Genomic DNA, 26,773 nt, shown 5'->3' with positions numbered 1-26,773 from the left:
TTGTATAGTAAAGTTTATTTTTGTTCAAAACAAATCATTTGTTGTGGCTTTATCCCCTTAACAAGGGTCTTAAATCTCAGAGTTTATCTACCTTAAACATAACATCATTTGTCCCTAACCAGGTCATGCCAAAAACCTGGGGGTCTGGCCAAGAATCATAACAATAGACAGATTGATCATGTTCTGTAAGCTATAGAATGCTTTGGTGGGAATTGAAATGATATGTATAATGTAGGGAGTGTAAAGGGTTACCAAGATGATGTTCATGTATCTGAACACTAGATGGCATCACAGAGTAGTCATATAAATAGACCGTGCCTCCTAGAGTTCTGGGAGAAGGTTGAGAGAAGGTGTTAGATAAGGTGAGGAAAAAGGTAGATATAGGGTGTTAGTTGTATTAGAAAGATATTATAGATTTCTATAACATAGATTTAATTCTGGTCTTTTCTTGGCTATTACTTAGTAAGGTATGCAACTCATTTAAAGTAGTGTAAATGAACCAGCTCTGTTGAAATAAATAGCTTGATGTTCTTTGTCAGCGTTCTCACATTAAGCCATCTTGCTGGACTTCACAAGGACCATCACTGGAATGGACTGAAAAAAGTACCTGGTGCCCTCCAGCAATGACAAAAAACAAGGTAGCCATCCACACAAAATACAAATAATATATGTTTACGAGGCATTGCACCAAAAATCTTTCCTCCCAAGAGCAATCCCACAATGGAACAAGTTGTCAAAGGAAATAGTCACATCTCCATTGCTTGAAATCTTCAAGACTCGTCTTTGGATTATTTCCCTTTCAATATTTTCATTATCAGGTCATGCCTGGTTTAGTTAGCACTACCCATATAAACATCGGCAGAATGCAGCTATTAGTCTGTGAAGCAGAAGCAGACATTGACCTCTCTACTCCCAGAGTCTTTTTGTGTGTGTGTGTGTGTGTGAACATCTTCACCAACCCCCACCTCCTCCAACAAGACCTTCAGGGCAGTGCCCAAAAGCTTTGAGGCCCACTCTCTCTCATGTTATGCCACTCCTCACTGTTTGCTGGGGTAGATTACCTTGCTGCGTGACTCCCAGAACTTGTCCCAGCCAAAGTACACCTGCCCTTTAAGTGGTGCAGACTAGCTTTAGGTGCCAGTAAGTTCTGATTGTTGGCACCTTGTTGATACATACATATAATGAGCAGTGCAGGCCTTTGGCTGCTTGCAGAAGTCGTTTTGATGAACAAGTAGCGTCTGTATTTTGTCCAACGGGCACTGGTTCAAAACAAAGACGATGCCCATTCCCAGGTGCTATCCAACTTAGCCTTCATTTATTTTTATTAGCGTAGCTTATATTGCATTTACCCACATAACAAAAGTGACAGCAATTTATTTACTCTCGGTGATAGATAAATCGTAGCATTTCTAATTTGCATTTGTACATAATATATACTTCTATTGCATCACATATGTTTGATCCATTGACGTCCTGGCACAACTATGCTGCAATTACTGAACAACTTAGGTTGCAATTAACTATTGGGAAGACTGAAGCAGTTGTTTTTGGTCCTGTCTCCTCCAAACTCCATCCCCCTCCCTGGCAACAAGCCAGTCCGTGAGCAGCCTTGGTGTCATATTTGACCCCGAGATGAACTTCCGACCTCATGGTCATGCCATCACTAAGGTCATCCATTTGTACCTCCACAGCATTGCTTGACTTCATCCCAGTCTTAGCTCCCCTGATCCATTTGCGCGATTCAACGGGACAAAAACTGAGCCCCTATTTGGGCACTGTTAGCAGGGTGCTCGTGCCGAGAAACACGCCACTATTCAACGCTGTTCAGCTCGCCAGTACAGAAGAGTGCTCGCGGATCAGGGCGCCATTTTTAAAGGCTGCCCTGATCTTGCGACCTCACCACGATCTCCAGACCCCCCCCACTGCACGCAACTTACCACTTCCGGGGTCCTCGAGTCCCCCCTCACCGCATCCCTTTACGGGCAAGTCACCCCAGACCCCAACCATGGCACGGGCAACCAGGCACTCGGGCACCTTGGCACTGCCAGCCTGGCATGCTGGCAGTGCCCCTTCCAGCCTGGCAGTGTCACATAGGCACCTTGGCAGTGCCACCCTAGCAGAATCAACTATTCCAATTTTTATTGCTCTATCACTGGTGGTTGTGGCTTTGATTCCCTCGGCACCAAGCTTGGAAATTTCCCCTCTACAGTTTTCCATCCCTTCACTTTGATTTGCTCCTCTAACATACTTGTCAAAACCTACCTCTTTGACCAAAGCTTTTGGGTCACCTGCCTAATATTCCTTATGCACCTCAGTGTCATCTTTGCTTAATGACAGTCCTGCTAAAGGCGCTATTTAAATATAGGTTGTTGCTGCTCGAGAGGGTTTTGCAGGGTTGTTCTCCATGATTGTGATGTCTTTAAGGGTCACATGGTACCTGTTCCTCAAGGAACAAGCAACCGACTCTGAGGCGTTTTGTCACTTTGCTTAGAAATTGGTGCTGAAATGGTGACCCCCCCCCCCCCCCAGGGATAATCCCAGCAATGTGAAGGATCAGAGAATTCCCTCACTCAGACTATAATCATCAGTTTATCCAATTATACTGGGTGAATAAAATATCTTTAAAATCAATATTGTCAGCAGAGTGATTGTTTGGTAGGCATAGTTGACTGCTTTCCCTCCACCAATGTTAGAAATAATAAATTCAAGTTCATTGCAATCTGGGCCTATTCCATTACCACCCCAGCATGAGAATTATTTATTGGATTAAAATTGGAAAATATGTACTACAAGTTGTCAAATCAAGAGTTATCAAGTGAAATCATTTTCCTTCTCTTTAGATGGTGTATTGGATTTAATTTTGGATCTGAATATGTATCTGAACTCGGAAATGAGCAGAGTCAATGAGCACATAACTCAATCGATCTATCTGCTAAAGAAAGGGTGTGATCTGGTGTCTTCACTATGGGCATTAAATCATGACCCTGAAACTCCGAATTCTCCTTATTGGTACCCTGGGTTCGACCGTGAGAGGAATTTTGAGAAGTACCTCAGGCTTTGGTCTGGCAAAGCAAACTCGCCAATTGCAGCTGTTAGTTGGCCTGTCTATAATTTAGAAGAATTGTACTCGCCGAGTGAAAATGACCTAAATTCCTTAAGAGAGCTTTTTATTAATACTTCAATTTCCTCCCCTTCTTTCGAAGTAGTTGCTGTGTTCCAATTATTTTGTACTTTTTTGGGTGCCTGAGGAACGTGTAACCAATGTCAGGTGATATCGCGTTCCTCTGCTCATTGGGTTACAAGCTTGAAAAAAACACATTTGCATGGGCCAGAATTTTAGGTTGCCCAAGCGTGCGCGCGCTCAACCCGGATGCGTGTGAAATCACACAAAAAGACATTGTGCACTCCTCCCGATACCATTGCACACTCGTGCAATATTTCACTCTGGCTGCCGTTCCCTCCAACGGCTGCCGTTCCCTCCAACGAGGTATACCACGAGCCCGGTGGTGGTGGCTACCCTCAAAATTTGGGGCCAATGGAGGCGGCACAGGGGGGAGGTGGGGGCTTCGATGGGATTCCCGATACGGGGAAACCACCGGTTTGTTCCGGGGAGAATTGATGGCGGGTTCCTGAGTTGGCACAGGGCAGGTATCAGGAGGTTGGGGGACCTGTTTATAGATGGGAAATTTGCGAGCCTGGGTGAGCTGGAGAGGACGTTCGGGCTCCCCCCGGGAAATGCCTTGCGGTAATGCAGGTGAGGGCATTTGTCAGGCGGCAGGTGGCGGGGTTCCCTCTGCTGCCGCTGCGTGGTGTCCAGGACAGGGCGCTCTCTCGGGGGTGTGGGTTGGGGAGGGGAGGATCTTGGCGGCGTACCAAGTGATGCAGGAGATGGACGAGGCCTCGGTTGAGGAGTTGAAAGGTAAATGGGAGGAGGAGCTGGGTGAGGAGATCGAGGAGGGGACGTGGGCGGACGCCCTGGGGAGGGTGAACTCCTCTTCTTGTGCGAGGCTTGGCCTCATTCAGGTGCTGCACAGGGCTCACATGACCGGGACAAGGATGAGCCGGTTCTTTGGGAGTGAGGACAGGTGTATTAGGTGCTCTGGGAGCCCAGCAAATCATGCCCATATGTTCTGGGCATGTCCAGCATTGGGGGAATTTTGGAAGGGCATGGCAGGGACGTTGTCGAGGGTGGTAGGATCCAGGGTCAATCCGGGCTGGGTGCTCGCAATTTTTGGGGTTGCGGAGGAGCCGGGAGTGCAGGAGGCGAAAGAGTCAGGTGTTCTGGCCTTTGCGTCCCTGGTAGCCCGGCGGAGAATTCTTCTTCAGTGGAAGTTCGCGAGGTCCCCAAGCATGGAGGCCTGGGTCAACGACATGGCAGGGTTTCTCAAGCTAGAGAAGGTGAAATTTGCTCTAAGGGGATCAATGCAGGGGATTTTCAGGAGGTGGCAGCCATTCCTGGGCTTCCTGGCAGAACGATAGAAACAGGCCAGCAGCAGCAGCAAACCGGGGGGGGAAGGGAGGTTGGGGGGATGTTTTGTTGTTTTGTACTAAAGGGACGGGCATAGTTGTTCTGTGCCAATGTCGGGCATTAATTTATTTCCTCTTCTGTGTATGCGAGGGGGGGCGGGGGGGGGGGAATGTTATTTCTGTTCTTTCTAAAAAAAAAAAAAAATTCTGTCTTTTTGTTGTTGATATTATGCAAAAGTTTGAATAAAAATTATTTTAAAAAGTAAAAAATATTTCACTCTGCAGGGGCATGCAAGAGTCTGAAGTCACAGTGGCATGGTGGCGTAGTGGTTAGCACTGCTGCCTCCCGTTGCTGATTTGCATACGTCTCACCCCAAAACCCAAAGATAGGTGGATTGGCCACACTAAATTGACCATTAATTGGAAAAAAAAACAATTGGATGCCCTAAATTAAAATGAAAAGTCGGAAGAGTGCCTGCCGATAATCAAGCAGTATTTTTGCACATTACGGGGACAATTGAACGCAATTTTATGTGGCTAGTCTGCTTTTATGGTTGGTGGGTGGGCAGAATGGCCAGGTAGCCTTTACGTTTCAGCTTCAACCTTGATCTGGGGTGGGATGAACTGCCCGTACTGAAATAAAATTTTGCCTGGGGACTAAGGTTTGTGTTTGAATGTTCAAGGGACAGCATGGTGGCGCAGTGGTTAGCACTGCCACCTCACAGTATTGAGGTCCCAGGTTCGATCCCGGCTCTGGGTCACTGTCCATGTGGAGTTTGCACATTTTCCCGGTGTTTGCATGAGTTTCACTCCCACAACCTAAAGATGTGCAGGGTAGGTGGATTGGCCACGCTAAATTGCCCTTAATTGGAAAAAATGAATTGGGCACTCAAAAATTAAAAAAAGAATGTGCTGCCGAGACACATTGCTTTTCCGCCGCTATTTATTTTTCACAGGCCAGCAGCTCCCTGAGGCAGCTCTGTAGCGTCTGTCCTCCACTGAGGGAGCATATTAGAAGCTCTCGCACGCACCTTCCCTTTCCTCAGCATCTGCCCTCTCTCGCAGCACTCACTCTTTCCCAATGCATGCCTCATGAAGGCTCCCTGTTATTGGCTCCCTGTTAATTGGCCAATCAGCATGATCACGTCCCAGGGCCGGCTGCGGCCAGAAGCGTCTCTCGGGCCTGCTTCCAGGCCTGTTGAGTGTGCGCGAGTCTGACGGACAGAAAATCCAGCTCATAGTTTTTAGTTGTCAGGAATGCTGATTTTTATCCCTGTTGGTTGGATGCAGGAAATGGCTGCTGTTAATAGTCTGCATGACCGTGACATTGGGCCAGGCCGCAGATCCATTGTGTAGCTGATCTGTTTGCGCGTGTGACAGATGTAGGCCCCAAGGGATACTAAGCCAATATTAAGAGCCAGCTTTATTAGGACTGAGAGGATGTCAAGCCTTATCAGCGAGACATGCAGTGACCCTTGACCATCATCCTCAGTTCCCCCACCAGTTAGTAGCAGCAATTAGGACTGTGCAGTAGTCCATCCACTTCTCTGCAATAGGTATAGATTTTGTGAGTAAAATCCAATTAAATGCGATGAAAGAGAGATTTGTGTTTGATTTATTTAATGTTCATAAATTTGATTGTGTAACCAGCAGGTGAACTCTGCAGGGATGAACTTAGTGAGTATTGTTTCAATTGATTCAACTCACGACACTTTCTCCCTGAGTCTAGTTTCATGGGATCATGTGCTTTCTGTGTTTTGATGAATATAACGGCACTGTGTAGTTTGTTCAATATTTCACTGTAAAGAGACAGTCTGATGGTGTTTTAACAAATGACAACTGCCTCCATATACTTCACGTCATTGCGTTCAGTCACTAGACAGATTTGTCAAATTTGTTCATTGCAGAAATTAGTTGCAAATTTATTTATAGTCCTTCCATTCAGGCCAGGTAGCAGGAATCTGTCAAATTAATATAAATTCATTGAGATTTATTGCTTGCAAATATTTTGTTGATGCAAACCCAATTGGAAGTGCATTAAGTTAAGTGTAACTGCCAGTGACACTTCGTTGAAGGGTATGAAAATAAATTTTTGACCGACTAAACAGATTCTGGATATGAAGTCAGTCCAATGTAATCAAACTCCGACATTTTCAAGTGTTGCTTGACAAAGAAAGAAGGTGCATCTGTGCCGTATCTTTCAATACTTCAGGATGTCTCAAAGCGCCTTACAGTCAGTGAATTACCTTTGAAGTGTAGTCGCGGTTATGATGTGGATGTCTGGGCTCCTTGTTACTAGGAAATTCCGGCATGTAATCTTGCTGGGCGGAATTCTCCCATTTTGAGACTAAGTGCTGTGGTGGGCAGAGTGGCGGGGGGGGGGGGATGTTGAGTGCTGGTGGGAAAATGCGCCAGATCGTCCAACGCCAACCTCATTAATTATGCAATCAGGTGTTTCACGCTGCATTCTGAGGTTGGACAGGCCTGGGTTGCATGTAGCCAGCCATTGTGTCCGGGCGCCATATTGAATAGGCACCCAACTTCCCTGTCCAACTATTGAAGAAAGTAAATGGACCCCTGAAAATGAAGATAGACCTCCAGGAGCACTCTGAGACTGGAAGGTGGATCTTTTGAGAACAAAGATGGATCTCCAGGTATATTCTGAGGTTGGAATATAGACTCCTTCTGGGACACTGAACCTGGAAGGTCCACTTGCAGATGCTCCCCTCATACACTTCTGGGGTGTTCCAGTGCCCAGGGTGGCAGGCTGCCTCCATCCTGAACTCCAGAGGCAGCCCCAGACATTGTTCAGGTGAGTCCCTACATCTGCACACCAAGTTGTTCCAAATGTGTTTCACACTGGCATGTTGTCCTGCTAGCATTGCAGAGAATCTGATGCTGGGGGTGGGGGCGGCTTCATCTGGGCCATTTACTGGATGCAGAGGAGAGTCACGCCTGCCTCTGGTAGTTTTTCTGACTCAGAATGGCAGGCACCAGTAGAAGATTCCACTGTAAATTCACTCCAGCATGAAACCTACTTCTGGACCTCCCGCCATTTTCTTGTCCCACCCCCCAACACCTGCCATTGAACCTGTTGGCGGGGACTTGGGAGAATTCCACCCTCTATCTCTTTTTTCAAGAGAAGTTTCCTATTGACCTGTGAACTGCACACACCAGAGATTTATTGCGAAATAGAACATTTGGTTACTTCTTCCTCAGACGATCTGTCAGTGAAATCTTCACCATGACTTTGCCATCTTCAGACTCAATTATTCCAATTATCTCCTAGCTAGGCCCCCATCATTCTGGAATAGGTGGTAATATGTGACCGCTGAAACCTAATACAGAGACATTGGTGTCATAATATCCACTCATGTATATAATGAGTTGCAGACAGGCAGTGATTGACACATAGGATGACCAGTAAGCATACAACACAGTACAGCCAATCACCAGACAGGACACTACCACTATAAAGCCAGAGGGCACTAGGTTTTCCGCTCTCTCGGGACCCAGCTACTGAGACAGTCAGAGTCCACGAGCTAGCAAGTGCAAACACCATGCGGTAGCTAGTAAGTCTGGTCAGGCTAGGTCACCAGTCAGATCAGTATAGTGTCGGCCCACAGCTGAATATGTATAGCAGTTCTATAGTTGAATAAAACAGTGTTGGGTCTTCTCCAGTGTTAGACGTCTGTTTCTAACTTTCCTGCATCGAGTGCAGTCCACATCAAACCAACCTGCCTAGCACATAAATTGGTATGAAGAATGAGGAGAGATAACATAAAATAAAGGATACAATTCTAAAGGTAACAAAGGGGGAGTTAAAGGTGCACAACGTTAATAGGTTGAATGTGGCAGGGCAGATTGAGAAAATCATTAAAATGCATATCGGATCATGGGCTTCCTAATGGAGGCATAGAGTACAGAAGTGGAAAAATTATGGTGAAGCTTGTAAAACACAGTTTCGGCCTTAACTGGAGTATTCCGTCCAATCCTGGACATCACACTTTAGGAAGAATGTCAGAACTGTAGACGTGATACAGAAACAATTTACAAAAAATAGTTCCAGGGACTCCATGATAGATTGAGAAGCTGGGGTTGTTCTTGTTGCCGAAGAGAGAATTAGGAGGAGAATTAAGAGGAGAATTACTGAACTGTTCAGAATCATGGATGGTAGATCGATGGAGTGGCTGGGATAAACTGTTCGCATTGACAGAAGAGTCATGAATCAGAATGCACCAATTTAAAGCGATTAGCAAAAAGAAAAACCCAACAATCGCATGAAGCAAAATCTTTTTCCTTAGCAAGCAGTTAGGATTTGAAATCATACACTGTCTGAGACTCTGATGGAGGCATGTTCAATTGTGGCTTTCAAAAGGAAATTGGGTAAGCTCAAGCAGGGTTATAGGACTATGGGGGAAGGGAGTAGGAGTGGGACGAGTTGACTTGGGCTTGCAGAGAGCTGGCACTGACGTGATATGCCAAATGGCCTCCTTCTGCGCTGTAACCATGCCATGATTCCAAGATTTGACTTTAAGGAAACTTCTGCTTATCCAAATCTGTGCGCATATTCTATCTACACCACACCTGTACTCGCCCTTCCTTGCTGAATTAAATTGGCTTCTTGTTACCCCAGTGCTTCCCATTTAAAATTCTCTCGCTTGTTTTTAAACCCCCTTTGGGGCTCTACACCTCCCTATCTCTGTAATCTTGTTCAGCACTATAAACCTTCCCTTCACTCACTGTACATTCCTCTGATTTTGGCTTTCCATGCCGCCAGACCCTCTTCACCCCACCATTAATGGTCATGTGTTCAGTCACCTAAGCCTGGAGCATTGGAATTCCCTCCTTAAAGCCACCCCTACCCCGACCTCCCTTTTTTCCTTCAAGGCCCTTAGAACCCTCTCTTTGAACAAGCTTTTGATCACCCTTCTGAATTTCTCCTTTAGTTTTACTTCTATTTTTACTGTCCTGTGATATTTGGTAGATCCTTCTGGGCCAAAAGCACTCTACTAATGCAACTTTTTGTTGGAATAGGTATGTCAATAAATTTGCAATTATAATGTAAATAATCTATTGATGTAAAAATTATAACTTGTATTTTGCCCCAAGGAGATCTTGTGGTGCAGTGGGTAGCGTTCCTATCTCTGAGACAGAAGCTCTGGGTTCAAGTCCCAATCAGGGACTTGATGGCTAAGGAAGGTGTGTTCATTCTGCAGCCAAACAGGTTGAGTGTCTACCTGCAAAATCCTTCCAAATACGGCAGTGGCTGATGGTAAGAATGGGGGAGACTCCTGGTCAGCCAGACTTGATGAGGTGTGGTAGCCCTGTTCTTGGAATTACTAGGGATGGAAATGGGCAAACGTCTGCATTGGTGCATTATTAGGTGCGGAGGAGAGGTGGAAATGGAATTGTATTTGTCCTCCACATGAAGGAAACAAAAAAATTGAACTAACTGGAGAACTGTTCGAGAATTTCTCTGGTACAAGCTTTACTTCCAATGAGACTTTTTGCTTTTGAGGAAAAACGTAGTGTAATTGACTTTTCACATCACGATCCTGAAGTTGCCACCTGCCAGACTCTTAAGCATATCAATAATGGATTCAGATGACCTTTGCATCCTTAAATGTATTTTGAGTTGTGTAAAAATACTTGCATGTCATAGCTTCCATATGTCACTGGTTAGTACATTCTACAAGATGGTGAGCAGAGCACACTAGATCACCAGGCAAGCCGGCTAAGACCACAAAATGAAAGGAAGTGTCTTCTTTCTTTCAGAAATGACTAGAGTTGATACTCTGAAGTTGTCACTTGCATTTCAACTTTCAAGATACTGGGGCGTTGCATAATGTGTGTGCCTGCATTCCATTGAATGTGAAGGTGCTCAGGAAAGCAAGGCTTAACATAGTACTGGAGAATAGCACCGCCCACCGTACGATGTTTAGAGTCACATGGTAATAGACTGGTAGAAAGTCTCAAAGGAACCAACCTTCATGGCAGCAGCACAATGCATGGCAGTAACTGGGATCTGTGTTTAGTTAAAGCCAGACCAGGTAAGGACAGCAGGTGCCCTTCTCTAAAGGACATTAGTGAACCAGATGGGTTCTTACGACAATCAACAATGGTTTCATGGTCACCATTAGATTTTTAATTTCGGATCTGATATCAGTTCAAATTTCAATAAAGGGGAGACGATGCATAGTGGTATTGTCACTGGACTAGTAAACCAGTAGAGCCAGAGCAATTCTCTGGGGACCCAGTTTCAATTCCCGCTACTGCAGAAGGTGAAATTTGAACTGATTAAAAATCTGGAATGAAAAGTCTAATGATGACCATTGTCGATTGTCATAAAAACCCATCTGGTTCTCTAATATTCTTTAGAGAAGGAAATCTGCCATCCCTATCTGGTCTAGCCTACACGTGACTCCAGATCCACTGCAATGTGGTTGACTTTTAGCTGCCCCCTCAAGAATAATTAGGGGTGGGCAGGAAATGCTGGCCCAGCCTGCGATGCCCGCATCCCATGAACAAATAAAAAAAGTGTTCGTGTTTAAAAATGCAAGTCTCAAGAAAAAAAAAATGCGGGCGCTCTGCGCAAGCGTGCCCTCTCATCAGTCTGCTTTGCAGGACCATGCGAGAAGCACCACCTCTTGACGTCAGCGCACTGACGCAGGTGAAGATTTTTTTTACAAATTTATTGTAATCTTCCTGCCTGAAGCGAGGTAGAGAGCAGGTCATGCGCCCCGAACGCTGACGTCACATGCTTTGGGTGTGATTGCAAATCCTCCATTTGTAAGCGGCAAACAAGTAAATGAGGACCAAGCAGGCTCACCTCTCATATTAAGGATAAGAGAAAATGATGGGTTGCAAAGGTCGGCTGGTGTGGGTCGCGGTGGTCGGCCGGCGTGGGTCGTGAAGGTTGGCTGGTTGGTAAAAATGGGTTCCCGGAAAAAAAGTTTGAAAAACACTGGTATAGTCCTACTGAAATACACGGTAATTGAAATGGCTTGCCGCATCCGCCTGGGGGGAGGGGAAAGATACATTATAAAATCAGAGCTGTGTACAGTTGTTACATAATTATACCCCTTTGCAATCGAGCCTTCTTATGATTAAGACCAGCATTCAATTTGGCTTTTAAATCATTTTGTTTGTACCCATCCAGTAGGTTTTTAGTGATTTTGACTTAGCCACATTTCATGGCTTATCATCAAAGAGTCTGATCTCTCACTTTGGCACATTGAACTCCATCAGCCCACTCAATTAAACTGTCCATGTCCCTTAGCAGCTTTCTGCTCTCAGCTACTCTATTTATAGTTTCATCAATAGTGCGATCATTATGTGGTTCCCTAGCCCTCAGGGATAAAAGTACTTCTTGGTAATATCACGCGAATGAATTTGTCGAACACTCAGCAGTACTTGTGGATGACATTCCCAAACATTACATCCCGTTCATACTTTTAGGTAACATCCGCTGGTGACTCTCAGTTCTTTATTCTGTACTAACAAGGCTACAGGTGTATTTGTGCAGCTACTAATTATGTGTGATGATTTTCTTTTCCTCTCTCTCCCTCTCTCTCTCTCTCCCACTACTCTCTTTCTCTCGAAAAAAATGAGTGATTGTATTTTGTGTTTGCTTTTTGCATTCTGCAAAAAATGAAACGGGTCATTTCCTGAGGGAAGTTTTGCTTTTGCAAAGACCTTTGTAAAGCTGATAATTAAATCATCTTACAAATTCATCATATATAAAATACATATCTGCAAGATGACAACAGAAATAAGAGAGATTTCAGAAACTTGCTGCACAACGCTTCCTGATGGACAGAGCCTGCAGGGGTTCCTTTTAGCTGTTGGCCCAACAGTGAGAAGGAAATGTTGACCTTGCTGCGCACAATGGGCTATAACTTGCTGTGGCAGGGATTCCAACAGCACCTGCCGTTAGTTAGACCTGCCCTTGCATGTTTAGGGTTTTCCATTTTATTTTCATGAAAGGTTGCTGAGAAAACGAGTAGAAAGTGTTGCATCATGGGAAACGCAGCATCTGGGACAACAAATTGTGACGTTAATCGTGTAAGGGCTGAGAGGAAAGTGTGAATTGAAGCGAGTGAATTCAATGTCAAACCAGATACAGAAAGAGAAATAGAGGGCGCGTTTTTCCGGCCTCGTTACCTTCTCGCTCGACTGAAACAAGGCCGGTGAATAGCAGGAGAGGCAGAAAATGAGGACTGTGGCAGACGCCAAACAATTTGCAATGCATTCGTCCCGCTCCCATTGGCGGAAGCGGGATCTTGCCGTAACATGGTGAGAAACCAATTATCTCCACTTCAGCCCTATTTCCATACAATTAAGAAGAGCCACCCCATATCTAACAGCCTCCCGTCATTCCACGGCCTCGGCAGCAAGTGGCCATGCTGGAGCTGATTAGTACTCCTTTGGAAAAGCGTGAACCTGGCGGAAGGACTTCTGTGGGGAGCCGAGATGGTGAATAGTGATCTCTGCTCACAGGCAAACAGCCACGGGGCGCTGGGCTTTTTGCCTCAGTGCTTGGGTGGGGGTAGGGGTGGGTTATCCTCGATTGGGGGACCTCCCGCAGGGGTCGGCCACCATGGGATGGTGGGGAGAAGCCACTGGGGATGGGAGGGGAGGCAACTGCACACAGCACCACCATGCCGACCCCTGGATTGTGTGTACCCGTTCCAGGGGCAACCCTTGTCCCTGCCCATCTGCCCCACTGACCACCCATAACCCCCGTCGACTGCTGAGGCCTCTGGCCATGCGGCTGCAGGCTGCTGCTCATAGTGAATTGGCAATCATGGTTAAGTGAGCACTTCGCACACCCAAGTGGATTGCTGTGGGTGGGCGGGCCGTATAGCATTTGCAGCCCATTGCCCAGCATCCCAATTATATCTTTATGCCTGGACACTGCGGGAGGCAACACCACACAGGCAGCAGCCAACAATTGAACACCCAGGGGACAGGACACAGATCCATGGCTATGTACAAGCTGGAGGGTGGATGAGTGCCATGGGGAGGGGGAGATGGGCCAAGGATTCAGAAGTCGGCCCGCATTGCGGAGAAAGTGACAGAGGTATCAAACTAGTTGGACACAAAGGTGCTTTTCGTGTTTAACGCTTCCCCACTCTCCCGATGGTGCCGTTCCCCCCTCCCTGGTGCCCTCAATGATCCTCAATGTGCTTGGCCTTCCTAGTTTGACCACTACATCTAGGAGTGTCCCCGGATGCACATCAGAGGTGGAGGCAGCCTGCTGCTTAACTTGTCCCGTGGCCTTTGATTCCCCTGGCGGGTCTCCTCTGGGGCTGGAGGGCCCTGGCTTATTTGTCGTATTTGTTGACGATACATGCATCGTGCCACCCTGTCCCATGTGCTGAATTCGTGCCACCCTGTCCCATGTGCTGAATTTGTGCCACCCTGTCCCATGTGCTGACTTTGAGACATGGCCTCATCAAAGGGGTGGAACTCAGGGAAGCTGATGGCCACTGTTGCCACTGCATGGGACGGGTCCGGCTTGGCACCCAGTGCCCCCTCCTCCCGGTCGGTGCCCATGGGGTTCGTGCCCTGGCTGCTCCTGCATCATCTGGCTCTGCCAACCCTGGCGATTCCCCGTGATCTGCACCATCGTGTCGACGCCCTCGACGATGCTCCTCACTGACTGGGACATGCTTAGCAGTGCATCGGCAACGCCCACCTGCGGCTGAGACAAGCTCCGCAGTGCCGCAGCCATTCTCATCTAAGAGCGGGACATGTCCCGCAGAACCTCCTCAAGGTCAGCCTGGTACCGGGTGACAACACCCAGCGAGTCGAACATTCTGCCGAGACCCTCAGCCATGGCTGTCACCGGCTGCGCGATGCCCTGGACACTTTCAGTATTGGTGCCAATGTTGTGCACCAGGCTTTCCAATGCCACCGCCACCCTAACAGTGTTGGCCTTGGTGCCACACATTGCCGGTGACATCTCCTCAGCTTGGAGCTTTTGGGACTCCTCCAAGTGGCTATGGATCTGCTGGAGTGTCGCTGAATGTTCCCGCCGCTCCCCAACATTTCTATCAGATTTTGGACCTCTTCCACAGGCTCCGCATTAGGCCGTAACCCAGCAGACCTCCAGCTGCTGGGGGTTCCTGGCTCCACCAGATGTGCATCAGCAGCAGTGTGGTGCTCACCAGAAGCCTGACCACGAACATTTTCCACCGAGTTGCATGTATCTTCACTGTTGGAGGGTGGGGATGACAGCTGTGATGCGACGATCATGGCATCCTTGGAGCTCTCTTCCAAGGTGTTCTCCTGGGAGGCTGGAGAGGGTGCCTCCAGGATGTGCTGGCGCCATCGACTGGAGGACCTGCGGGAGAATGGACATGTGGTCAGTGGGAGGGATGGGTCAGTAAGTAATGATTCCCCCTCTGAGGCATCTCCATCTCGGAGTCGGAGTCTGCTGCCTCCGTCATCTCGTCTATCTCCAGGCAGTTCTGTAATGACCTGCGCAGGCTTTGAGTGCGGCACCAGAGGAAGATTGTGAGGAATACTTTCCATTGTGTCTGGTCTCTGTGGCTGTAGAAATGAGCTCCGGGGGCGGGGAATCTTTGGAAGGAATGGTCTTCTGGACCGAACGTGGTCTACATGCTTGTGCTGGAGACGACCCTGGGCTTGCACCTGTTAGGAGATAGGGCCCATTTGGCGAAAGATTACGCCAGGGACCCACTGGGCACCACGAGCAAAATTCCGAATGAACACTGGGTCACCGGGCACAAACTGCCGAATCGGCCGATGCCGAGAAAAACCATGTCCCTGCCATTCTTGGTAGGCGGCATAGTTTTCCGCCAATGTCCGGGGAAACCATGCTGAGGCGGGTGCGAAGTCTCCGGCCCGTTAGGAGTTCTGCAAGCTTCGCGTCGAGATCCTCTATGCGAAGCATTGGACATCGGTTAAGCGGGGAAGCCGTATTCACTAAGTTTATAGTCACCGCACAAGCGAACTGTGGCGTCTGGCTTCATTACAGGTACAAATGGTGCTGCCCAGTCAGCGAAACTGATGAGCTTGATAATACCCAAAGTCTCCAAATGAATGAGCTCCCCTTCTACCTTCTCGAGCAAGGCATAAGGCACCGGGCGTGCCCAGAAATAGCGAGGCGTGGCTCCTGGTTCGATTTGGATACGGGCTAAAGCCCCTTTTACTTTCCAAAACCGGACTGGAATACATCTGGGTACCGTCCTAGTACCTCAGTCAACCCTCCAGAAACTGTTTGGAGGATGTGCTGCCACTGCAGCCGCAAATGGCGCAACCAGTCCCGACCCAACAGGCTGGGCCCTTGGCCACGCACCACGATAAGTGGGAAACGCCCCTCCTGGCGTCCATAAACAACAGGGGTCATCGTAGTTCCTGCAATGTCCAATCGTTCCCCGTACAGGTGGCCAACCTGGCCTGTCGGTTAATGTAAGGGTCTGTATACCCTGCTTGATGTGGTCGAATGTCCTCTGGGCGATCACGGAGACCGCTGTGCCAGTGTCCAACTCCATCTCAAACGGGTGACCATTGACCCGAACTGTCACCTGAATGGGTGCCACACGGGGAGCTGCCGCACAATGCAGCTGCAGGCAGTCATCCTCCATCTCCACGTCCTCGGGAGCAGTCACCGCAGGTTCATCCAAATGAAAGGTATGGCCCCTGGGCTGGCCCCAGTTTCTGTCGGAACGACGGCACCGCGGGCGCCCCCAGGACCGGCATCCGCGATGGGGCCAGCGCCCACAAGTCTGACACGGACATGGCTCCTCATCCATTGGTTCTGGAGAAGGCTCCCTTCGGGGAGGAATGTCCGACGGCCACCAGCGCGATCCGGACGTCACCTCACCCAAGGTACTGCAGGGGTACGGGGGGGGATGCTTTTGGACGGAAGGGGTTGCGCCCCAAGGCATGCACCTCCATTCCCTGTAGCTCCTGCACTCCCCGTTCTGCGCTCTCTCAGGGCAATACTATTTGAATGGCCTGCGGAAAAGTCAATGTTGGGTCGGCTAACAACTTTCTCTGGGTGGCCGCATTGTTAATACCGCAAACCAAACGGTCGCATATCATTTCTGACAAGGTCTCACCATAGTCACAGTACTCCGCAATCCTGCGTAGCACGGATAAAAAATTGGCAAGAGATTCTCCTGGGGTCCTCTCAGCGGTATTAAATCGGTAATGCTGGACTATCGTGGACAGGTTGGGTTAAAATGTTGCCCCACTAAGTTCACAAGTTCATCAAACGTTTTGGTGTCCGGCGCAGCTGGGTACGTAAGGCTCCTAATCACCCCAAACATATGCGGGCCGCAGGCGGTGAGCAGTATGACCACCTGGCGCTCATTTTCGGTGATGTTGTTTGCCCAGAAATAGTAACGCATCCTTTGTGCGTACTGCTTCCAGCTTTCCAGCGAAGCATCAAAAACATCCAAACGTCCATACAGAGGCATGGTGTAATAGAAAACAGCTTCCAACCTGTATCCAACAAAACTCCAGGAAGGTGGCTTCAGCAGCGTAGACAACTATTCACTTTAACCCTCGTCACCAGTTTTGTGAGGGCCACGAAGAATCCAGCACGAGTTGAAGAATAGAAAGAAATAACATTTATTTACAATAACATATATATACAACAGCAGCAGCAACTTCTTTGCTGCTCGCTCTCCTCTAACCGGTTCCAAACTGGCCAGCTTTATTTATGCAGGAAATCTGCTAATGATTTCTACCCCCCCCCCCCTCATTGGGGAAGCTCATACTCCCAAAGGATTGTGGGAATTCCAATAGTCCCCAACCAGTGGTAAGCAGGCAGGTTATAACAGAAGGATTGGGAGGGGGGGGGGGGGGGGGGGGGGGGGGTGTTGAAGGGAAAGGGGATTGTGAATGAAGGGTTTGGGGGGTTGAAGGGAGAGGGAGGTGGAGGGAAGGTTGGAGGACTAATGGAGAGTTGGAGGGTGGGGTGGGTGGGGGGGGGGGGGGTGTGGCATTGGTGTCTACTCACTCGTGCTACTTGATGTATGTCGTTAACCTTTTCCTGGCACTGGATACCAGCCCTCCTGGTCACACTCCTAGTGATCACAACGCCTCCACCTTGTCCCAGGCAGCACTGGCTACCCTATGGCTGACCCTCTGGGACCCTTGGGGGAACAGGGCTTCTCACCTGGTCTCCACAGCATCTTGGGCTTCCCCAGATCTGTATCCCTGAATCTTGGGTCCGTTCTCCTGGGCGCCATTGCTGTGAGCCGACTGGGCTTGGCTGAGTAAGTGCAGCTCGTCCTTGTTAGTGGGGGTCTGGCGAGCACAGTGCCAGCGAATCGGGTGGTACGTCTTCATTTGCGGCGAGAAGCCTCGTTAAGTGGACCAATTAATGTTGAACAGCGTTGCCGGCGTCGCTGGGCTGAGCGTCGGCAGTTGCTGCTCGCTCCAACACTTCGAAACCTTTCTGGAGAATCGCAGCCAGAGATTGTAGGAACGATTGGATTAGGATAAAAGTGAGAAAGGAAATGTCAACATTTTACATTTCAATATTTTTAAAATCTGCAACAATTAAAATGTGAAGGTATGAGACTTTTTTTTCTTGTGATGTGATACCAGGATCTAATTACCCTCGAGAAAGTGACAGAAAGCCACCATCTTGGACACTCCAGTCCACCTGCTGTAATTACACCCACAATGTTGTTGAAAGGAATTCCAGGATGTCTCCTGTTCTTGTACAAATTGAAGGAACTTCCTTCGTGTGCTTCCTCAAAGACTTTATCATACCTCTGTTTTGCAACTATTGTGATGATTGGCCATCCGGTGTGTAGTGAAGTGCATTATCAACCCCGGCAATGACAGCTGTTGGGTTTTCTTTTTTAGTTTTTGTTTTGTCTTTCTTACATTGGGTCAGCAGGGGAGGTGGTGGTATTGTCACTGCACTAGTAATACAGTGTATAATGCTCTGGGGACCTGGGTTAGAATCCCACCACGGCAGATGGTGAAATTTGAATTGAATACAAATCTGGAATTTAAAAACTAATGATGACCATGAAAACTTCATCTGAGTCACTAATGTCCTTTTGGGAAGGAGACCTGCCACCATTACCTGATCTGGCATCACCAAAGGCGTCGACATGATGGTGCAGACCATAGGGAGCCGCCAGGGCTGGTAGAGCCGGTTTAGCTCAGTGGGCTAGACAGCTGGTTTGTAATGCAGAACAAGGCCAGCAGCGCGGGTTCAATTCCCGTACTGCTTACCCGAACAGGAGCCGGAATGTGGCGACTAGAGGCTTTTTACAGTAACTTCATACTTGTGACAATAAAAGGTTATTATTATTAGAGTCAGATGATGCAGGGGCAGCTAGGGCTCGAACCAGCTGCCCCTCTGTCCCGATGTGAACCCCTGGGTCCTATGGGCACCCGGCAAGAGGAGGGGCAATGGGTGCCAACCCGGGCATGTCCCATGGAGTGGCGGCGATGGCCACCAGCTCCTCTGATGAGGCCGCGAATTAAAGTCAGCACAGGGGCTAAGGTGACACAGCTTTGCATGTGCCGCCTACAAGTGACTCCACACCCACAGCAATGTGGTTGACTCTTAAATGCCCCCTGAAATACCACTCAGTTCAAGGGCAATTAGGGATGGGCAAGACAGCAACACCCACGTTTCCTGGACAAATTTTAAAAGAAATACCCCTTTCAAATGAAATGAAAAATGAAAATCGCTTATTGTCACGAGTAGGCTTCAATGAAGTTACTGTGAAAAGCCCCTAGCCGCCACATTCCGGCGCCTGTCCGGGGAGGCTGGTACGGGAATTGGGGCATGTAATTGGTAATGGGTTTATAAAAGAGGTGCACAGTTATCCACCAACAAAAAGAGGAGAGATTGCAATCTTGGAGCATATTGAAATCAAGAATTTTCCCCCAGTTTTTCAGTGAGTGCATCAGATGAAGTCACATGTAAATTTCTAACTGCACAATGCGTCTCAGAAATAGGAGTCACCTACACAACCCTTACCCTTGGCGCAATTGTGACAAAAGGTGACTGAGGATTATGACAAAAGCTTTTATCTTGGTTACCTCCAACCAGACAACACATGTTGAGTTTGTTTCCACTGTTTGTGTTGAACTAGGCTCTCTATGTACTAAAATGGATGCAGTGCAAGAATGTTAAATGGACTATGAAGAATACAAAGAACTCCTTTAACTCAGGATTGCACAACTCAAGGAACAACAGTGGATTAAAGGTAAGACTTTTGTGGTTGTAATTTGTCAGTTTGTTTTTGTGCTTCAACAAAACTGCCCTCAAACCTGGTGACCACACAGGTGGATATTTGACATACATTTGTTCTCGCTTTATTTAGTGAAGTGATCAAACTAATAAAAAATTGGCTTAGGTGGTTAGAGCATGGTGCTAAGGAATGGCAAGGTGGCGGGGTTGGTTCCTGAACTGGCAGCGGCCATTTTGTTGAAATGTAGAAACTCTTGCACCCCAATGCATTGCTGTCATCTCTGGAAATCACCAACCAGCCAGAATATCTTCATGGGGGAGTAGAGGTATTGTTGCTGGACTAATAATCCAGAGACCCAAGGCAATGCTCTGGGGACATGGGTTTGAATCTCACCATGGCAGATGGTAACATTTTATTTCAATAAAAATCTGGAATTAAAAGTCTAATGATGACCATGAAACTATTGTTGATTGTCATAAAACTCGTCTGGTTCACTAATGTCCTTTAGGGAAGGGAGTCTGCCATCCTTACCTAGACTGGCTTACATGTGGTTAAATGGCCTCGCAAGCCACTCCATTCAAGGACAATTAGGGATGGACAATAATTTCTGACCCAGTGATACCCACATCCCATGAACAAATTAAAAAGAAAATCACCAAGATCCGTTAGCAGGAATATTGTGGGACCAAATTCATATTAAGAACAAGGTGGAAAATAACAGACATGTTAATGAAAACCTCATGCACATTGAATGAGTCCTTACTCTCGTCATACTTGTTCTGTAAAATTAATGGAAGCTTGTACAACATAGGGACAAGATCTGTACACATTTGTCAAATGGGCTTATATCAATACGGTAAACTGTTTGGTAACATCTTTTGCTTCCTCTGCAACTTCCTCTGCTCAAGGGTTTCATGTCATTGTCCAATTAACATTACATCTCAATAAATTAAATACTGGGGATAAACCTGAGTTAAGGCCTATATTTATTAATGTCATAGATGATGGGATAGAAAGCTACACATCTAAATTTGCCAATGACACAAAGGTAGGTGGCATGGTAAACAGTGTAGATGGAAGTACAATATTGCAAAGAGATATTTATAGTTTCAGTGAATGGACAAACTCACGGCCCAAGAGGGGGGAGGCGTGCAGATGGTGCCAAACACCAGGGTCCGGGTTTGGTATTGTAAACAGAGTTCCTTGCCATCCCGACAAAGCAGCCAGAGATGCAGACCTGAAAGACCAAAATTGGAACCATCAGTCCATGAGTTTCAATTGTTTTAATGCCAGTCTGTCGGGCCAGTTTTACTGACTGCTGCTGTGCTGCTGCCTCCAACCTGTGGGCAGTTTTATGGTTTCTGATTTTCTGAGTCTTCAGAAACCCACCAGAAAATCTCAAAGATCAGAAACAGTTCCTGAACAAGAAACCTAAAGATCAGAAACAGTTCCTGTTCGCAGCTACTGTCAGCAGAGTACTTTCAGTTGAATATCTGCATGAAAAACGGTGAGCAAAATCGCTGTAATAATTCTAGAGCCAGTTGGATGCTGGTTGGGAGAGGGGGCAGCGTGGTGGGATGATGATGGTGGGGGTGTGGTGCAGGTTTGCTTTGTTGCTAATGGAGGTTTACTGTGAGCTGGCTTTGTGATGTGAGATTGCCAGAATATGAGTGCATGAAGGGCTCATAGTGAACCAATAACCTGTTTTAAACAGCACATGAATCTCAAGACTTTTCCATTGGCTACAATCTTGTCCTTTGTCTATTGTCCATTTGGCCCATCGAGTCAGCTCCACCATTCACTCATGGCTGATATGTTTCTCATCCCTATTCCCCTGCCTTCTCCCCATAACCCCTGATCCCCTTATTAATCAAGAACCTATCCATCTCTGCCTTAAAGTCACAACCTCCACAGCTTTCTGCGGAAATGAGTTCCACAGATTCACAACGTCTGAAGAAATTCCTTCTCATCTCTGTTTTAAAGGATCATCCCTTCAGCCTGAGGTTGTGCCCTCAGACGAACACTGCATCATATCTTTGTTACTCTTAATATAATGACCCATGCTGCATATATATATAATATATATATCAGATGGTAATTATAACCAGATTGAGCATTGTCATTTTCCTTGGACCTTTCTGAGATTGGCGAATTGATTGATGAAACTTGAAAGATGGGACGAGCGGGGTTTTCAATGATGTGGGGCCTTGTATAAACAGCTGGTTTACTACAGCCATTAAAACATGTATGAGGTCTTGTGCTTTGCACAGCTTCCTATCCCTTCGGTGCAACATTTAGGATATTGAGCAATTCCTCGCAATTATTATGTATATCCCACTCTAATCAAATACGTAGCAATAAAAATAATCTGAAAATGCCTCGTGAGATTATGACTTGCATAAATTATATAGTGTATTAATGAAACTTGAGACATTTTTACACATTCAATAGCTTTTGTAAAGTAAGCAAAATGTACTAGGCGAGCACAGTGTTGAGCTGGCTTTGACTGGTGCTAAGCTGACACCAGTTTTCTGTTTTGAGCAAGTGTGTGGTTATTGCCGCAGGTACAGGAGAGGAGCTCTGCCTGTGAATACAGAGCTGTCAGTGAAGGTCTCTTCAAACAGAAGATGTATGATTCACAGTCAGGCAATGTAACAAGTACTGCTGACTGCGAATCACTCCGTCAGGCTCAGAAACTGGCAGCACAGGACAATGGACACTGGTGATGGCTCAGTGGCAGCACTCTCATTTGTGGATCAGAAGGTCGTAGTTCATTCACTCCAGGGTTGGAACACTTAATACGGACCAACACTTCAGCGCCATGTTCAGAGAATTGATGCATTCTTTGAGGTACGTGAGACAGCAAACCAAAGCCCTGGAGCATCAGATTGAAGCTTTTCATTCTGGAATAATTTCAGATCATTGGACCGTTATGTAAAGTAATTTACAGTCCAGCTGAACCCAATGTAAACCTCCTCTGCTTCAGTAAATCTCATGTCAAATTTTAATCCTTATGAAGTAGTGCAATAAGATTGTAGATGGATCGATTTTCTTTGCTCTGACAATCAGTTGCGAATTGAAAGCACTGGTCCTTGTCATCCGATCTGACAAGTTTTGGAGGAACGCTGATATGTTTGATCCAGCCAGTTATTCTGATAAAAACTTACTTCAACGCAAAAGTGCACCTTTGGGAAGCCATGAGTAAACATCATTAATGTCCCTGGTTGAACACCTTGTCAGGATCTGCACGGTTGTCCGCTTGACAAGATTACACTGCGCGATAAACAGCTTTCAGCAACTCTGCTGCATGCAGAAAAGGACACTGGAAGATAAAATCGCTTGGGGCCTCTTGCTGTTGACATCGTGATGGCTTCCCACCTGCCCGGTTCACACTCCCAGTTAAAATTGTGCTCAGTATTTATCTACAGTGATTTCACGCTGGTATTTTTCTTGACCTGCTGAGCAGGATACCTCCAGCAATCAGCTGTGTGTTTCTAATAAACTGTAGCTACATGCTTTGCTTGGAAGAGACCTGGGAGATTGAGGTTGAGAAATCACAGCACGGCTCACCTCAATGCCCCAACGTTTATTAACTTGACCTCGTGTAATTTATCAGCCATGCAGTTTGATCATTCTGCACTTTTTAGTTGAAAGTTATGCAAAAGACACATATAAAGATGACATAATAAGATAAGAAATAGGAGTAGGAGTGGACCACGTGGCCATCGAGCCTGCTTCACCATTCAGTAAGACCATGGCAGATCTTGGGCTTCAGTCCCACCTTTTCTCACACTTCCCTTCATTGTTTCCCTGAGAGACATAAGGTCTGTCTACCCCAGCCTTAAATACTCAATGATTTAGCTTCCACGACTCTCTCTGGGGTAGAGGATTCCAATGATTTACCACCCTTGGAGTGAAGTAATTTCACCTCCTCTCAGTTCAAAATTATCCTGACACTGAGTATTTTAGATTCTCCCCCCAGGAGAAACAATAGCACCTAACCTGTCAAGCCCCTTCAGAATCTTGTAGGTTTCAATGAACTCCAGGGACTATAGCCCCAACTAAACTCTGCCTCTTCCCATAGGGCAACCCTCTCATTCCAAGCACCAGCCGAGGGAACATTTGCCGTGCTACCTTCATTTCAAGTATTTTGCACGTTACGTCACAAAGGTTTCATGACAAAACCATAATGGAGGGCCAAGGATCCTAGGTCTGTACGCATGTTTAGAGCACCTTGTACGTAGGTGGCTTGTCCCTGATCCCAGTCGTGTTGTTGCAGGAGCAACTCTTCACCAAGAGGGAAGGAGTAAAAATATCAGGTGTCATGTCCAGCAAAGCCATGTCCCATTCATAACGTCAAACCTGGACTGTGTTCCTGTGGAAGCTTCTGGAACTGTCTTTTATAGTTTGAAATGGACACTCACAAGGTGACTAATATGGCTGCCAAAGGGTCATGTGAGCATTGCAACTTCAACACAGAATATCTCAAGGTTCCTGGAGGTTCCTGATTGAGTCATCCTGGGCGAGGGACTTCCCCTTGACTGGTGATGTCTAGACAGTGCCCCTTTGTTGAATTCACACCTAAAAATTTTTGAAGTTTACTTCAAGCACAGAATCAATATGATTTAAGACTTCTGATCGCCAAGACCAATGCATCACAAAAGAAAGCTGAAGAGACCAGTTATCCACAAAATTAATGTGAAAGACCTCTATCTATCTGCCATTGTGCAGCGACGTCTTTGTACTTCCAAACTGGCTGCAGGTAATGGGTTTTGATCTCTGCCTTGACATTTCTTCAAGAAGGAAGATTTTTAGGAAGGTTGTACTCATTGGTTGCAGGCTCACAGGTGGCTCGTCGGGCCTATGCCCACAGCAGGTGCAACTGATGGTGTAGCCACTGCTGGGGCAATCGGATCTATCATTCTCTTCCTTTTCTCTTTCATGCTGGCTCTTCTCTCAGTCTCAAAAGTGCCTGCAGCACTCCTGATGTGGCATCCCCAGCCATCACAATCTAGGGACTGCGCTTTCCACTAGTGGTGGCCAATGTGGCAGGCAGAGGGACCTCTTCAGGGAATTCTTGAAATGTTTGCTAGAGCATCCCCCGCCTTGTCCGTTTACCCGTGGTCAGCTCTATATGCAACACCATCTTGGGCAGCCGGTTGTCCATCCGGGAAATGCCGCCACCCCTCCCACGGTGAAGTTGTCTTTACAGGAGGATGGCTTTGATGCTGGCTGTTTGCAGTATCATACAGTGTTTATCATGCGTTCCTGCCCATGCATCTTGAGGATGATATGGAGATAGCAAGTGCCTAGCTTTGCAACCTGCTGAAAATTCATCTCTTCAAGGGAGCCCTGAAACAACCCAGATATATATGATTTCAACTATTTGATGGCGGCTGAAGTGAGTGTGCAAAAGCACTCCTAGTTCTACCTAGCCTGCAATGACTGATCTCCGACAACAAGCCAAACATGTCGTGAACTGTTGAATTTTTTTTTTGTTTCCCGCTTGCAAAAGTGCACTATCTTCTTTAATTGTATGTATCGTCAGTATGCGTGAATGTGTGTGAATGAATGAATGAATGGATGACACAGTGCTTAGACTCAGGGTTAATGTGTGAATAAACTGTTTTCTTATCAGCCCAGGTGGGTGGGCCTCTGCCCACTAGTGCAGAAGCTCAATATTCTTTATTTTTAAACTCATGCAAGTCTGTTGCTAAAGGGGACTTCGAAATGCACCTTTCCAAAACATTAATGATTGCAGACAGTAAGCGAAGAATGGTTCAATTGATTTCTCCTCCCCTATCCAGAACAGGATTGCGTTGGCACAAAATGTACCTCTGAGTCATGGAATTAGTGTGATTGTGGAGTAAACTGATCGGGAAGGAGGAAGACATGCTGGAAGTGGGGGGGAAAGCATGCACTTCCCTCAGGAATCCGGCCCTTCCCACCTCCTTATACCTGTCAGGATTCCTGGGGCACAGGAATCTTTGCCTCCGTGAATTAAAAGTAAGAATTCAGTTAAAAAGGAGGCATTGGCTGAAAAGATTTTAGCAACTGACCTGCCTCCTGGGAGTTGGCTGGCCACCAGCACTGCAACCCCCACCCCTCCCCGGATTGCCTCTGTTGAAGCCGGAAGTAGGCGGATTGTAGTCAGTTTTGAGAATTTAAACTATTTTACCTTCCCAGATGTCTCTAATCCACCCATCCTTCGGGCTAAAATGAGACCCCCCCACCCAGCCCCTCACTGAAAATCTAAAGGATAAAAGATTAGTTGTTGCACTTTGACATTGTCAGAAAGTTGACCCAGGAGTGGCAGCTGGATGAACCTTTTATTTTTCCAAGATGAGAAAGAAAATCAGGCTGCACCAGTCTTTTCACACGAAACACAGAGTTGTGCATTTTGTTATGTTTTGAAATTGTATAAATCATTTGAGAACCCGCAGCAAGCGGTCTCTGTGTGGAATGTTCGGATTGCTGGAATTGTTCCCTGCATTAGGCCCAGAGACCACCTTCAACATTGGTATTTAATTTTTAAAGAGCACGGTAGCATTGTGGATAGCACAAATGCTTCACAGCTCCAGGGTCCCAGGTTCGATTCCGGCTTGGGTCACTGTCTGTGCGGAGTCTGCACATCCTCCCCGTGTGTGCGTGGGTTTCCTCCGGGTGCTCCGGTTTCCTCTCACAGTCCAAAGATGTGCAGGTTAGGTGGATTGGCCATGATAAATTGCCCTTAGTGTCCAAAATTGCCCTTAGTGTTGGGCGGGGTTACTGGGTTATGGGGATAGGGTGGAGGTATTGACCTTGAGTAGGGTGCTCTTTCCAAGAGCCGGTGCAGACTCGATGGGTCGAATGGCCTCCTTCTGCACTGTAAATTATGTGACAAATTGTGTGTGACATTTTACTGCATGCTCCATAGTCGCCATAGCCTGTCATCGATAAAGCTTTGAAATATAAACAGAGGAAACGGAAACTATTTATTTCTGTCAGCTCGACGACACATGAGCAGCAATGACTCATTTCCCTCCCTCGTAATTTACTTCCCTGAAGCGCTGTCTGTATAATTGGCGAGCCTTGTGGCTTCGTTTCAGTTTTCCCATCTG

At 47.0% G+C, this 26,773-nt stretch overlaps 1 protein-coding gene across 6 annotated transcripts in view; it reads left to right on the top strand.

Annotated features, from left to right (window-relative positions):
- Positions 1–26,773, top strand: part of akna (AT-hook transcription factor) — a 204,536-nt gene that overhangs the window by 29,826 nt on the left and 147,937 nt on the right. For 5 of the 6 annotated variants that reach the window (XM_038781475.1, XM_038781474.1, XM_038781480.1 and 2 more), the window contains one exon: positions 19,575–19,688. The gene's annotated coding sequence lies outside the window, so the exon portion shown is untranslated. Of the gene's footprint in view, positions 1–6,015; positions 6,035–19,574; positions 19,689–26,773 lie in introns of those variants that run through there. The other variant, XM_038781476.1, reaches the window with a different exon arrangement.

Source organism: Scyliorhinus canicula, chromosome 21 (assembly GCF_902713615.1).
Source record: "Scyliorhinus canicula chromosome 21, sScyCan1.1, whole genome shotgun sequence".
Classification (NCBI taxonomy): Eukaryota; Metazoa; Chordata; class Chondrichthyes; order Carcharhiniformes; family Scyliorhinidae; genus Scyliorhinus; species Scyliorhinus canicula.
The sequence above is the reverse complement of the archived record's forward strand: the minus strand, read 5'-3'. Positions and strand labels throughout refer to the sequence as shown.